At 40.4% G+C, this 14710-nt stretch overlaps 1 long non-coding RNA gene across 2 annotated transcripts in view; it reads right to left on the bottom strand.

Annotated features, from left to right (window-relative positions):
• The window catches only part of LOC114606678 (uncharacterized), a 137359-nt gene extending 123083 nt beyond the window's left edge, over window positions 1-14276 (bottom strand). For both annotated transcript variants that reach the window (XR_013394687.1, XR_003708931.2), the window contains exons 1-2: window positions 13649-14276; window positions 8152-8247 (exon numbers count right to left, since the gene is read on the bottom strand). This is a non-coding gene — a long non-coding RNA (uncharacterized LOC114606678). The remainder of the gene's footprint in view (window positions 1-8151; window positions 8248-13648) is intronic.
• Window positions 14277-14710: the final 434 nt, after the last annotated feature.

Below are 14710 nucleotides of genomic sequence, written 5' to 3'. Positions count from 1 at the left end.
GCTTCTTGGGGGAAGGGACCTGGACAGCAAGAGCTCTGCCAATGATCTTGCCACAGGTTGTTAATAATTTTTTTTTTCCAAAAATGACAAAATATCTGACTATTATATCCAAGGTAAGTTTGCTAGTTCCCCTGAACCATTAAAAAGTTTGGGGAAACAATCAGCAAGCAACAAGGGAAGAATGAATCTTTCACTTCTCTCAATTTCTTATTTTTCCAGCCTTAATTCAGTTTGTCACATTTCCTCATCACTGTGAATTTTTTTAAGCCATTAAAAATCATTAGCATTTTTGTGTACATTTCTCCTTATACATTTTTGTATGAAATTTTCCCTAATAATGTACTTTTGTATTATATTTTCACTGGCGTGCATTTGCATGCTCACTTTCCCCTAATATACACTTTCTTTGAGAAGTACTTATTTCAAAGGAAAACTATGTTTTGGTTATCATATTGTTTGGGAAAATGCAAGTTAGGTAGATTTACAATTTTAAAATGCTGAACTGAAGCAGAGTTCTCCCCCATTCCTACAAGCAATATGAAATCTCTGCTGCTGCCGCCCCGCCCCCCCCCCCCACCCCCAATTTGGGAACCAAAGGGCTTACTGATTGCTTCACTAGCACAATGTCACACAAGTCATTACACCCATACTGCAGGAATTGTTGCTTAGCTTCTACATAACAGGCAAAAATTGTGGGAAACTGCAGTCCAGTCAAATATAACTATGCATAGATGCTACTCAGTGCATGAAGGGCTTAAGACCAGAGAGGTCTGTTGCTGGACCTAGCAGGACCGGTGGTCAAGGATGATGGGAGTAGTAGTCCAGTAACAGCTGGAGGCCCAAGTTTGAGAAACACTACCCTAGACTCAGCTAGGTCACACACCCTTACCTCTGTGAGGAAGTGAAGCTGCTTCTCTTTCCTTCTCTCACTCTCTTCTCACCATGTGATCCACATGTTTGAACTTTGTGTATTGTGTAATTTGTACCCAAGAATAATCTACTTGTGTTCTTCTTGCTGCTGGATAGAACAATGCATGAATCAGACCTTTGGATTTAGTAAGTAAAGCTTTAAAATTTACTTAGTGGTATGTAGTCTATTCATTGCAAGAGCTCTAAGCAGACTAAACAGGATATACAAAAGAGTTTGACAACCTATATTCCATGCTATGCTGCTAGTTAACTCTGAAAATGTTTTTAACTCTGCTGGGGACTCTCTCATGCTGAAGAGTGTGAAAAGCCCTATGTTTTGAATCTAGGTGCCCAGCCAATTCTTTTTGTTAATTCTACATGTGGGTCAGATCTATGTTCCACTTCCACAGACCAGTCCCACTGATAACAAGGAATTATAGCTGCAGTCTACCTAACTCATGGAACCTTATTTCAAAAATCTTTGTTGTTTCCTTTGACATTATAACCAAGTTTGTCCATACCAGTGCTCCTCCTGGTGTTATACAGATATATCTTTAAACTAAAGGGTTTGGTGTGACTTTCATTATATTACTTAATAATAATAATAATAATAATAATAATAATAATAATAATAATAATTTTTTATTTATACCCCGCCCTCCCCAGCCAAGGCCGGGCTCAGAGCGGCTTACAAGCAATAATAAAAACAAGATGAATGATTACAACTTATAAACAAAAATAAAATACATTAAAATAATGGAACATTAAAATATTAAAATGTAGCCTCATCGCAGGAGGAGAAGGAAAAGAAAAAAGAAAGAGAGGGAGGGAGGGAATCAAATTGGCTCCAGGCCAAAGGCCAGGCGGAACAACTCTGTCTTACAGGCCCTGTGGAAAGAAATCAGATCCTGCAGGGCCCTGGTCTCATGAGGCAGAGCGTTCTACCAGGCCGGAGCCAGAGTTGAAAAGGCCCTGGCTCTGGTTGAAGCCAGTCTAACTTCCTTAGGGCCTGGAACCACTAGGGTGTTGTTATTTATGGACCTTGAAGCTCTCCGTGGGGCATACCAGGAGAGGCGGTTCCGTAGGTACGAGGGTCCTAGGCCGTGAAGGGCTTTAAAGGTCAAAAGCAGCACCTTAAATCTGACTCTGTACTCCACCAGGAGCCAGTGCAGCTTGAAAAGCACTGGGTGAATATGCTCCCATGGCAGAGACCCTGTGAGGAGCCTCACTGCAGCATTCTGTACCCGCTGGAGTTTCTGGGACAGCTTCAAGGGCAGCCCCGCGTAGAGCGAATTACAGTAGTCAAGCCTGGAGATGACCGTCGCATGGATCACTGTGGCCAGGTCGGGGCGGGAAAGGTAAGGGACCAACTGCTTGATGCGGCAAAGGTGGAAAAATGTCGCCTTGGCTGTTGCTGTAACTTGCGCCTCCATGGAAAGGGAGGCGTCAAGGATTACACCCAAACTCTTAACGGAAGGCAATGTTAAACAATATGCGATAAGATTTGGTGTTCCATGTAGTTGGACGTCTACATGCAACAAATCCCACAGCCTCTTTTTCTAAGTAGAAGCAGCTTCAGGTGGTTAAAGCAGAGAAAAAGCAGGTATGGGAAGAGAAAAGGAAAGTAATTGTTTTTTCTGCCCAATGTTCTTCTACTCCAAATCGCCACCATGGATTTGGAGAGGAGGGATAAAACAGCTGAAGGTGTGACTTGGAGCAGAGAAACAGTGGGTTGGGAAAGGTTAAGTGCCCCCTCTCCCCCGACACTTCTACTCTCTAAACATCCCCCTCCCAAAGCTATCCTTGCTTAGAAAAAGGGCAAAGCATCCATCAAGGGATCCTTGCACATATCTGTAATGTGTATTTAGGCCTTGAGACTGCAGGGTTCCCTGCTAACTATAATGCTTTTACACCTTGCAGGGATCAGCCTGTGAATGCTGCTACAATTGCTTTCTAAAAAGAGAGGTGTCAGGGCTCAAGTTTGCTTGGAAGCCACATCCTCAAACCTAAAAATGCTACCCTCAAACCCATATATGTAGGAGGTAGCTCTAGTTACTCTGTGATGAAAGAGAAAATCACTCTGCACCTTCACAGTGGCACCCTTCTTTATATTTCACATGGTCAAGGACTGAGGTCCTGGCATTCTTAGGCTACTGGGATACAGAATACGCTTCTGGTGTGGATGCTAACACTACAGCACAACACCTGCAGCCATGGAAAACTACTCTAAAGACAAGAGGCTGGTCCTCCAGCACAGAAGAACATCCACTTGCCTGCAAATAGAACAATGGATCTTAAACTACTACAGAAGTAGCCTTTAACAGGTGGGCAAAACCAGACCATCTCCAGATTCCTGACACTTTATGAAGCCACCCTATGCGTACTGCTCTCTCCCCTTCTCTTTAGCGCCTTTTGTTGGGCAGCGACTGAATGGGTGAAATAAATAAGCATACTGAGGTGTGTGGAGGTACAAATCAGGTTGTAAGAAGAAAATGTTAGTGTCATTAAAAGCTTTGAAATCTTTAATTTAAAGAAGAAGCCTCAGGGGAAACCCTCCCTGGAGAGCTGCTGCTCCATATACTGAGATGTAGCAGATGGAGATTTTAAACTAGAGCTATCCATGTATTTTTAACTCAAACCTACAAGGAAGGCCTAGAACCAGTTCTCAGGGGGTTTTTTGTAGACAGTAGAAGGAACGTACAACCATGACAGAATCATGATGGTTTCATTCTTTCACTCATTATTCTTTCCTCAGTTTCATTATTAGCAGAAATGAAAAGCTAGGAAAGTGACACAATAACCCAAGCTCACTATAAAAGCCATATATTGCATTATGGTGCAGAAAGGGTAAATTACTGCTACAAGTGCTTCCAGAAATCTAAATTCAGACACATACTCACCATTTGACATTTTCTTCATATGAAAATATGTGGTAAACCCATTTATGCTCCAGGAATTTTAGATGTACTGCTTAATGCTGTTCAAATCATTTTCATATCATAAAAATATTTTTGAGTTTGTTTTTTATACATCTATTCCCCCTACTGGCGATATTTATTTTTATTTGGATGTGTAAAAAAAAGAAAATGTTTTACCAACAGAAAGAGAAAATAGAATCAGGATTGATTTGTTCAAAGTGTTATAATATTCCTTTGTGGGTGCCAGCTACCTTATACAGTCTTGAGAAAAAAATAAAATGTGATGTTCCTAGCATAATCTTGTCCCTGCTCACATTCTCTGCTGTGGTAAATAATCCCCCTCTCAGCCCATCATCTAAATATTTGTTTTAAACCATAGATTCAATCTAGTGCCTTGCATATGATGCTTGAAAATAAGCATATATAATTGTACTAAGGGAAATCAGAAAGGTGCGCTGGGGAATGTGTTGATTTACACAGGGGAGATTCAAAACCTGCCTCAGCCATGAAATTTACTCAGGAACACTGTATCTGCTACAGATTAAGGCATGGAACTGAAACATGCAACATGTACTCCTAAAAACACAAATGCTGGTGTTCCACGCCTGCCTTTTTACTTGGCAATGGATGCATTTGTCATTAAATACTGAGTAACTTGCTATAAAATTTAAAAGTGTACTCAATGAAAAGTATAATTTAAATAACAAACTGCACACAAACTTGTGTTTTCAACCTTGTGTGTGATGGGGTACAGATGGGTAGAGGAATTGGGAAAGCCTTGTTTTATAAGCAAAACTCCACTGGCAAATCTTATTATCCAAACCATTATGTTTTTAGGAGTATCAACGAAGCACCATAGAATCTAAGAGGTGCTGCCCAACATCTGTTTCAATCTTAAAGGGTGAAAACCTTGGAACCCTTGCTACTGTGATCTATTTAGACCTTGCAGAGCAAATTGTACTTAAATCATAAACATGTGCATTGGGAGTTGAGGGGAAATCACATTTCAGCTGTTCCATTATCTTTGTGCTTTATGATCACAGTTAGGAACTGCCATGGGCTTAGGATAGCCTAGCACTCAAAGCTCCTCCACTTGCCAGGTCTGTCTTTTGAGAAAATCCTCAAAATGGTTGCTTCCCAACTGTGGAATTCTCTTTCCACAGTGTGTGAATATTTATCAGAGGCAACCTAAGGCTTCTGTGTTTTGGCAAACATGGCCTAAGGGTAAGTTTTGTAATACACCTGCATCTGTACTATAATACAGGGTTTTTTGTGTAATCTTGAAATCTCTACTAGTGATAGGTTGAACTGTGATGTCATAGAATGCTTCTGAAAGTTTTAATTCTTCATTGAATTAATCCAGCCTATGTGTTGAAAGCTGAAGCTCTGTTTGGTTGAAACAAGAGACATGGGGAAGGAATCTGAGGACTGCAAAGTGGGAAGATGACTCATCAGAAGAAAAGCTAAGGGGCAGGGCACTCATAGGCAGAACAGCTGAAGAACGGGGACAGAACAGGTGGTAGACAGATGAAGGAAAGGCAGAAAGAGTATACAGCTGAAGGAGGAACAAATGAGAAAAGAGACTGCTGAAAAACACTATTTATCCCATTTGTTTGAACTTTGGTAAATCTTAACCATATCATTAAAGCTCATATATCTGTGTATCTGAAGAAGTGTGCATGCACACGAAAGCTCATACCAAGAACTAACTTAGTTGGTCTTTAAGGTGCTACTGGAAGGAATTTTTTGTTTTGTTTTGACTATGGCAGACCAACACGGCTACCTATCTGTAACTGCACATATATCTGTTAGCTATTCTTATCCCAATTCAGGTACCCTTGTAAACACAGTTGTAAACACTGTTACTGTTATGCAGATGTCTGAAGTTGTATAAATGATGAAATGTTAATAAATTGGGGTGGGGGGGAATAGGATTACAAACAGTATATTCAACATTAGCCATTTTCATCAACCTAACAACCTAAAAAATTAATGACTGGGCTTCTATCTTATAGAATTTTTAAATTTTCAGTTTAAAAATATATAAAAGCTTTCTTCCCATTCTACTATTGTGACTTACCACACTTTGGTAACCGTGAGAATTCATTCCCTGATTTAACACTCAAATCCTTTTTCTCATATATAATTCTTATGAAAAATTGGTTTTCCAGCATTAGGTCATGTGACTAGATCCTAATCACATGAATATTAGACTGTTAGGTCCTCAGTGCAAGGACCTGTCCTCTTGTACTCTGTAAAATGCCATGCACATTGATGGCACATATTATTCCTACTACTAATACTGTACTAATGAATGCTTCTGTTCTGATCTGCATGCGTAACAATTTCTTACAAAAAGGGTTTAAGAACTGACATATTAATGTATTTTTCAAATGAGAGACAAAGGAAGAAATTTTCACTGATGGTGAAACAAGAAACAAATGTTTCTTTCTGTGGTAAAATGGGAGTGCATACTCAGAAATAGCCTACCAGACATATTGCATTTTTGCTAAATACAAGCTCTGTGTTTAGAGGCAGTATGCCTCTGAATACCAAACACTGGGAATAAATAATAAGGGAAAGCTTTTGCTTGTATGTCCTGCTTGCCAACTTCCAGAGGAATCTTAGCCACCCACTGTTGGAAACAGGATGCTGGTCTACATTGTATCATTGGGACTCTCCTTATGTTCTTACATTGAAATGGATTCTGCAAGGCGGATCCACTTGTGCACGAAGCTAATCAGATGGCCAGTACTTTCACCCACTTTCACAGTATCAGTCACTTGTTTGGGGGATGGAGATGATTCAAAGTACCCCATTCCTATGTCCCCATCAATAGGTGATCATTGCACTTTTACATAAAATACATTTAAGCCTGCCCCTTGTTCTTGAGGTGCAATATGGTTGTCAATGCAGAACAGACAGTTGAAGGGAGCCATTTTTAATCAAATTATGTCCCAATGTAGCATTCATTCTGAATTATGGATGTGGGAAATTATATATTTTTTAAAACAACAAAGATTCTGCACAAATGATGGTGCTTACTGCCTGCTACAGTAAGGCAATGCCACTCTTATGTCAGCAGTGTTGCAGGGATATTGACCTTAGTGTTGCAAACAGATCTGGCAGCTCAAATGATCAACATGCCAAGGTTCAAATGCGGCATGTTTATAACCAGAGAAAATAAATGATTCCTAGGAGAGAGAAAAAACTTTTTGAGCAGCTGATTGCATTTTATGGACTTAAAATAGCTGATATCATCAGTGTGCTACACATGGCAGAGAGAAATAACTAATTAACAGGGAATTCCCTATGAAAACATAATTCTAAAGCATTTTGGCTTCACATTTCAACAGATGGACTGCAGAAGATACTAGAGGGGGTGGGAAACCAAGCTGAGCCAACTAAGTGATGGTTTTCTAGCCGAACCAGAAAATATTTTTATTCTTATTTTGACAAATCTGAAAAGAATTCAGAGCCAACATTTCCAAAGATAGGAGCCTGCAGAAAGGCTTCTAAATTCACGCTTCCAAATCCAAGACCCCATGTAAGTGGCTTGATTTTCCCCCAAACATAATGACAAACAGTCCCCATTGATTTCCCCACAGCAGAGAGAATGCTTAGAAACAGATAATGAAAGGGTGTGAGCCTACCATCCCCAGAAGGCTCTAGGGGAAAACCCTAGTCAGATAGTTAATTTAAGTGAATTGATCATGTGTCCCAAGCATTTGAAGCCAAAATCTTAAGTGAAGGAAAGTAGAACTTTGGCTGTTTCTATGTTATCATGTAAAGTCTATGAGGTCCAGTGTGTAAAAGGCTGGGTTTGGATCCCGCATCCTCTCCTGATGGAGGACTGTGTCAGTACACACCACTTTCATTCAGACACTCATCCGCAAACTGGAGGGTTAGGGACAACTGAATTCTACTACTGAGCAACGACCCGTTCCCATCACAACTCTACCTGCAACCACTTTTAACTGGATTGCAATAGCTAGGTGCAATGCAGGGGAAATTTAATGCCTTTCCATTTAATTGATTTCTATAGTATTTGAACATGCTTAGTTTCCTTGGGATTGCATCCGCTACTCTTGGAACTCCATAGTGCCATATGTAGAACAGAAAATAGGTACTGATATAGTGAAAAATAACAAATAGAAATGGAACAATTTTGAGCCAGAACAAAACTGGATGAGTTATTTCAACTATTTCAGATTACCATTCCAGGTGCCAAAAATAACAAACAAGAAATCACCCATCTATACCAGATTTGATTTTATTAGCTCCAAAGTAAAGCTAGTCTGACTGCACTGCTAATAACACATACCTGTTCCTTTGTAACGGATGGAAGTACAGCCTTGCAATTAGTTGATATCTATCCTAGTTCTTCATCACTGGAGCTGGCAGAGTATACAAAATTGACCTAAAGAGAAAAACAAAGGAGGCATGTTTTTAACTTTGTGGCTTTTTAAAAGCATATTCTAGAAGATTACAATGTAGTCTCTACAAAAGCACTCATAAAGCAGTAGTATAAAGGGAACATTCAAAATCCATATTATTACAATACCTTTATCAGGCTTACCAAAATATTACAGAATAGTGTGCAATACTCTACTGCAATCTCTGTCAGAAAAACAGTAATGCACAGTGGGAAGAAAAAACTTTGATTTTTAAGCCATGAAATCTACATCTAATCATAGTCTTAGGATGAAATGGGAGAGGTGGTACCAGGCATTCAAATGAGGCTATGCTGGTATATTTGCACATATACCGTACCTGCTGGTAACAAGAAGCATAACAATGGCTTGTTCTCCATCTCTTAAAACATAAGAACTTACTCTAAGAAAACAGAAACAACAAAAAGCCCTGTGACACTGTAAAGGATAACATATTTATTACAGCATAAGCTTTTATAAACTAGATCCCACTTCTTCAGATGCACAAAATGCTATCCTCAATTGGTATGTGTGTATATATATATATTATAAGGGGTGTGTGTGTTAAAAAACGTAAACAGTGGGGTCAAGTGTCAATGACATGCAAAAGTGTAGTTGGTGACCATTCAATTACAGCTTAAATGTACACAAAATAAGCACAGTGATCATTTGCAAGTACAGTAGCTATAGAATGATCCTACAAGTACCCAATTCTCAGTGGCTTCACAATCAAACACCAGTACTTTGAATCAGGGTTAGAAGTGAGCCAACATTAACTACTTAAACCAGGGATGGTGACTTGCCAGATGTTGTTGAACTCCAACTCCCATCAGACCCAACTAGTATGGACAATGGTAATTTGAGTATTTATTTTGATTATTTAATTTCTATACCATTTAATATACTAAAAATATATCTACACAGTGTACAAAATACAACTTAAACAAAATATTACAAAAATATGCACTTACATATAAGAAGTAATACAAAGCTACAAATATATATATCAGTATCAATTCATTTTCCTTTTGACACTCTCCCTCTCAGCCTCCTCCAGGTTCTCACCCAAGGTCCAAACAAACTCTCAGCTCACCCAGAAAAGTCTCACAACGAGAAGAGCTCCTGGAAACAGCAGACATCATCCTAGTCTCTCACTTGAGACTTGCTTTTTATGGGCAGACCCAAGGTGGGTGCCCACAGCTGTGTCCCATTCAGCTGCACTGTCTACAACCAGTTCCAGGTACAGCAGCTTTATTGAGCTTTCCAGAGGGACCAGAGGATGGGAATAGGGCTCTCCCACACTTACAGCTCTTTTTTCAACCTCTATCCTCTCCTCCTTCTTCCCTAGCTGCTTATTATTCAACACAGGGTCCCCATTCCTAGCTTAAGCACAAACAAGGTGGTTTCCCACTACCTGATCCTAGTTAGCAATCCTGCAGCTATATTCTTGCTGTACTTTACAGCAACTTGCAACACTTTGGAAAACTGCTGCAAGGCTACTTGTGCTTCTAAAGAGAGAGTTGGATCTAGGAGTATCCCCAAACCACAGATGTCATTCTTTAGAAATGCAACCCCATCCAGAATAGGTTTGAATACCACCAGCCCACACAACAAAACTGACCACCAACATAACCTCCACCTTTTCTTATACACTTAATTACCAATCCCAGTCATTGGTTCCGCATTTTCACCACCTGACCAGAATTAGATGAAATAGGAAAAGCAGGAAGTTCTGTGTCATTCACATATGCTTGATGCCACACTACAAATCTCTTGATGACTTGACTTAGCAGTTTTTACAAAAATATTGAACAGCAGTCTCATGAAGATGGGGGTTAAGATCAGTTGTCTAGAAAGGCAATTGCCTAGAAATGTTTTTTATAATAATTGTTTTCCCCACCAAACTATCGGATTACCTGTAAATGCAAACAGCCCCCAAAATATTAGATTTGGTCCACCTTTCAGGCATTTTCTGTACTCCATTTCAGCAAGTTATGTCTTTCCCTCTGTGCTTAGCGTTTCTGATCACCTACAGTCTCAGGGACTAATCCTACAATTTGGCAGAGTGAGGCACACACCTCAGGTGGTGGTTTTCTGATGTACTATGAAAGATCACCTATTTGCCAATTAATAAGTTTATTATATTTGTTTTATACATTTACTACCATAGAGCTATCTTGCCCTCTCCATAGGCTCCTACATCTATGGTTTGAGAAGCTGAGATCTAAAGAACTGCTTAAGCTCATACAGCACAGTGGAGTCCTTTATTCCCCTCTTAAACTCCCTACAGTTTCAAAAGAGATTTGCTGTGCAGCATGGTGTGAGGCTAATGTTCAAGAGAAACAAATCTAAAGCCTCCTTGGGTTCATGGAACTAGTTTCACAGTTGTTTGGATCCTGGCCAGTATTGTCCCAACTATGTGACAATGTTAAGAGTTATGCATTACAAAGCTGTGCTGTATACCTGCTAATACAGTGAAATACACACAGCTTTCCCACAAGCACACCCACACCCCATCTCATGTACAATGCAGAAATACACTGAGGTAAGCCCTGGTTACCAGCAGGTATATGTGCAAGAGTCGGACACGACTAAACGACCAAACAACAACAAAGCCCTGGTGAGCCCAAAGTCTCTAACAAGTCTGAATGACATACACAAGCAACAACAAAAAGCTATTTGAGCTTCATGTTACAATTTTAGCAAGTACTCAACACAGTTCTGTAGCAAGTGCACATTATAACTAATATATGAAGCAGTCCTAAAAATTTGATTAATAGAAAGGCAAGATAGAAGCATATTAAATAAATAAATTAAGGCAACATTAGTTTTGTTACCATCCTGAACTTGGCCATTGCAGGCTCTGTGACCCGGCTAATCAAGAACTTAGGGGCACTGTAAGCTGTCCTTTATGAAAAAGAAGTGATGATCTCTGGCACTATTAAACAGTCCTCACAGTATGATCCTATATATGCTTGTTTGGAAGTAAGGCCACAATCCTTCACACTCACACTTGGGAATAACTCCTACTGTATCAGTGGGGTATATACTTTTGTGTAGGCATACACAGGCTTGCTCCATAAGTCTCAAAGACTTAAATGGAGAATTAACTTCCTATTATACATGTTTAGGATTGCACTGCAATCAAATGAGATTTCCCCCCCTTCTAAGTACACCTAATAGTGTGGCCTTTGGCTGTACACTTTCTACAATGGTTTTGTATTATAATGCATGAAGGAATAATTTGGGAAGGGTAAGCATGCATGTCTATTTCAAAAAGAATGCATGCACAAACAACCCCTGGTGTTTGAATCAGGATTTCCCACCAAGCACTCATTTTCTGCTGGAAACAGGTGTGCTTGCTACCTTTTTCATATTTGCAGCTCTGAAGCCACAGGTGTGCACAACAGTATCTTCTGGAATAAGTATGAGATCAAGCCATGGAAAAAAGAGGCCAAAGAACACTTATTAGAACATATCTCAACTTAAGAGCTCCCCAAACCACCCAATCACACGTACAAAAAAGAGAACACTGCCAAATGCTCAGCAGTAGTTCCATATACCTGTCCATTCACTGTTTACATTTTAATGGAAATTCTTTTCCATCCCTAACACAGCGTGCTTTAGAAGCCAAAAACAAATGCTGCATCAATGGAAGATGAATTTATGTTGACCTTTACCAGGAAAGCACTGTAAGACAGAGCACTTAAGCATTTAGAGTGCAGTACATCTTCACATATTATGCAGCTCCATGGCAATAGGGAAAGTGCTAACCCAGTAAAGTTACCCAGGGGACATAAAATGAAGTATATAAAACTCTCTAGCGGAATGTTATATACCGTAATATTCCCAGGTCAGGATTTGCAACTTTTGAAGACTTCTTTGTTCCATTTGGACAGGGGGTAGATTTGTGGATTCAGAATTCAAAATATATATTTTTTAAGTGACACAAATATAGACTTGCTTTCTTTTAATGCCTAGCTACAAATCGTAAGAGAAAATATTAGTGGTAAAACTGAGCTCATACTCCTTAAGTCTCTATCACCAAAGTAAGTCCATTCATTCAAATAAAACAACTCCAGAGTACAGTATGTGATTTGCAACTTGAGTTTAAACCTAATAATTAAACTGTTTCAAGAGTATGTATTTCCTGCATGAAAAGTTAAATATTACATGTACTTGAAAACTGCAACCAAACGTTTAACAAGCTATTTAAATATGAATGTGTGCTGAATAATATGAAAAACTCGCCACCCCCAACCTTCACATTCTTGGTTAATAGCACTTTTAAGTCCACCTTCCCACAAAGAACACACACAACTATCCTGTGTTTAGGTCCAGAGAGATGTTTTCCTTTTAGCTGCTCACAATGCTTTTTATCTGTTCTTTACATCAACTCACCATCCCTCACTACACAAAATCTCTAGTCTAGAATAGGGATTCCCAGCATCCAGAAGATGTAAACTAGAATACCCCTCATTCTTGACCATTTGCTATGGTTGGCCACCAGGTTGGCCACCCCAGGTCTAAACTGTACATAGTTTCCCCCCCATACCAACTGAACCACTGCTTCCCTTGACAAGGGCCAGCCCAAAACATTGGGCTACCTGAAGCAGATAGTGCCTTCATGTACAAAAGCCACCGAGACTGGCAGTTTAGTATCACTTCAACACTGACAATGGGACAACACCCTCCATGATACCTGAGTGCGGCAGGCTAGCTTAGAAGGCACAGGGTAGCCTCGCTCTGCCCTGCCCTTGATAGTTCATCCAACAGGAGTAAACAGTATGTGAACTCCAACACATAAACACATACAGCACACAAAGGCTTGCAACGTACTTCCAATTCTTGTCTCAAGAAGTCACTGTTCAAATGCTAAGGAGTGGCTTATCTAAGGCCACTATTAAACTCACACCTGGGGACAACCTGCCCCGTTAGATCAAGAAACACAGTTGCGAGCTCATTACATTCCTTCATAGGTTTGAAATCTGACCTCCTGACCCTTCCTTCATTTTACTCAGTTTCATCTAGAAAACCAGTTTCCTAAACCACTTATTCAACTGATGAGTGGAAACCTTTAACTGGGCTGCTCACACCCCTACCTGCAATTGGCTATATTAGCATTATCACTTCCATTTCCTTATTTAGGGATGAGGTACTTTTTAAGAAGTATGGAAATAAAAAGAATAAAATATGTGGGAATAACTAAAACCAGGGCAAATCATTATTTATATAGTGTGTGTGTGTGTGTGTGTGTGTGTGTGTGTGTGTGTGTGTAAAGTGAATCCCAAAGTGATATATAACTCAATCTCCTTCAAGCACCTCTAAACTTGGGATTTGAACCTTGGCCTAAGGCAATAATTATAAATCCAATTATAATAAACTCACTTTTCTCCCTCCTAACCTACGCAGAGAATATATATTTTCTTATGCTGTTTTTCTGGGGGGGAACCCCCCCCTTTCTCACGCGGGCTTCCCGATTCTTCTTTTCCACAGGGTCTCTTCTGTTGAGCACCCACCCCTTGGGCTGGATCCAGACTCTGCCTTGCGTCAAAGGAGTTGTTAAGACGTTAACCCCAGCCGAGCGCGGGGACGTTAAAAAACGCCGCGACGCAATGATGAATGGGGTTGCTGGGCCGGCATCTTAAAAGCCCAGGCTTTGGCTTCTCTTTTAACTGTTTCAAACTGACAGAGCCATAGATCACACAAACGCGCCCGCTAAAAGGAGAGAGGCATTTGGCCATTTCGCTTAAGAAAATCACGCGTGCACGAGCCTGCTCAGCCTCTCAGCGTCTTCCGAGAGGAGGACCGGGCTCTTTTCTCACGCGCACCTGCGTAGGCATATGTGACAGAAAACGAACCGCGAGATACTGAAAAAGCAGCAGCTCTCAGCCACCGCCCGTCCCCCTCGGCACAAAGCGCGCGGGCGCTACGCCTCCAGCGCTTTGCAATCACGCCTAGAAGAGGCTGAAGCACTTGCGCATGCGCAGAATTTCCCGTTGTTTGGCGCGCGCGGCCGCGGCTCTTCCTGTTCCCCTCCCCCACCCACCCTTTCTCTCTTTCTCTTTCTCTTTTTTTTTCCCCTCTCTCTCTCTCTCCTCCTTGTGGAGAAGTTGGCGCGCTGCCCGCTCAGGCATTCAGCGCGAGCTCCTCAGGGATCAGCAAGCAAAGTCACAGTCTGCACAAACAGAGCTTTCAAATTCATAAAATTCATAGGATTTTTCACAAATGAATGAACACAATTTTCTACCAATTTCCTCATTATGCAAATATGCAAAATATCAAATTTAGGCCAATTAGGGTCCTCCACAGTCCCAAATTCACCCGTTTAAGCCATAATTGCAGAAACTATCAAATAATTACGGCCGCTAATTGGAAATATTTGTGACAGATACAACAAATTCTTGCACAAATTACATTTCATTTTAGGAACCACTGCGCGCCACTGAA

The sequence above is a fragment of the Podarcis muralis genome, chromosome 11, assembly GCF_964188315.1.
Source record: "Podarcis muralis chromosome 11, rPodMur119.hap1.1, whole genome shotgun sequence".
NCBI classification, from domain to species: domain Eukaryota; kingdom Metazoa; phylum Chordata; class Lepidosauria; order Squamata; family Lacertidae; genus Podarcis; species Podarcis muralis.
This window is presented reverse-complemented; position numbering and strand designations above follow the sequence as displayed.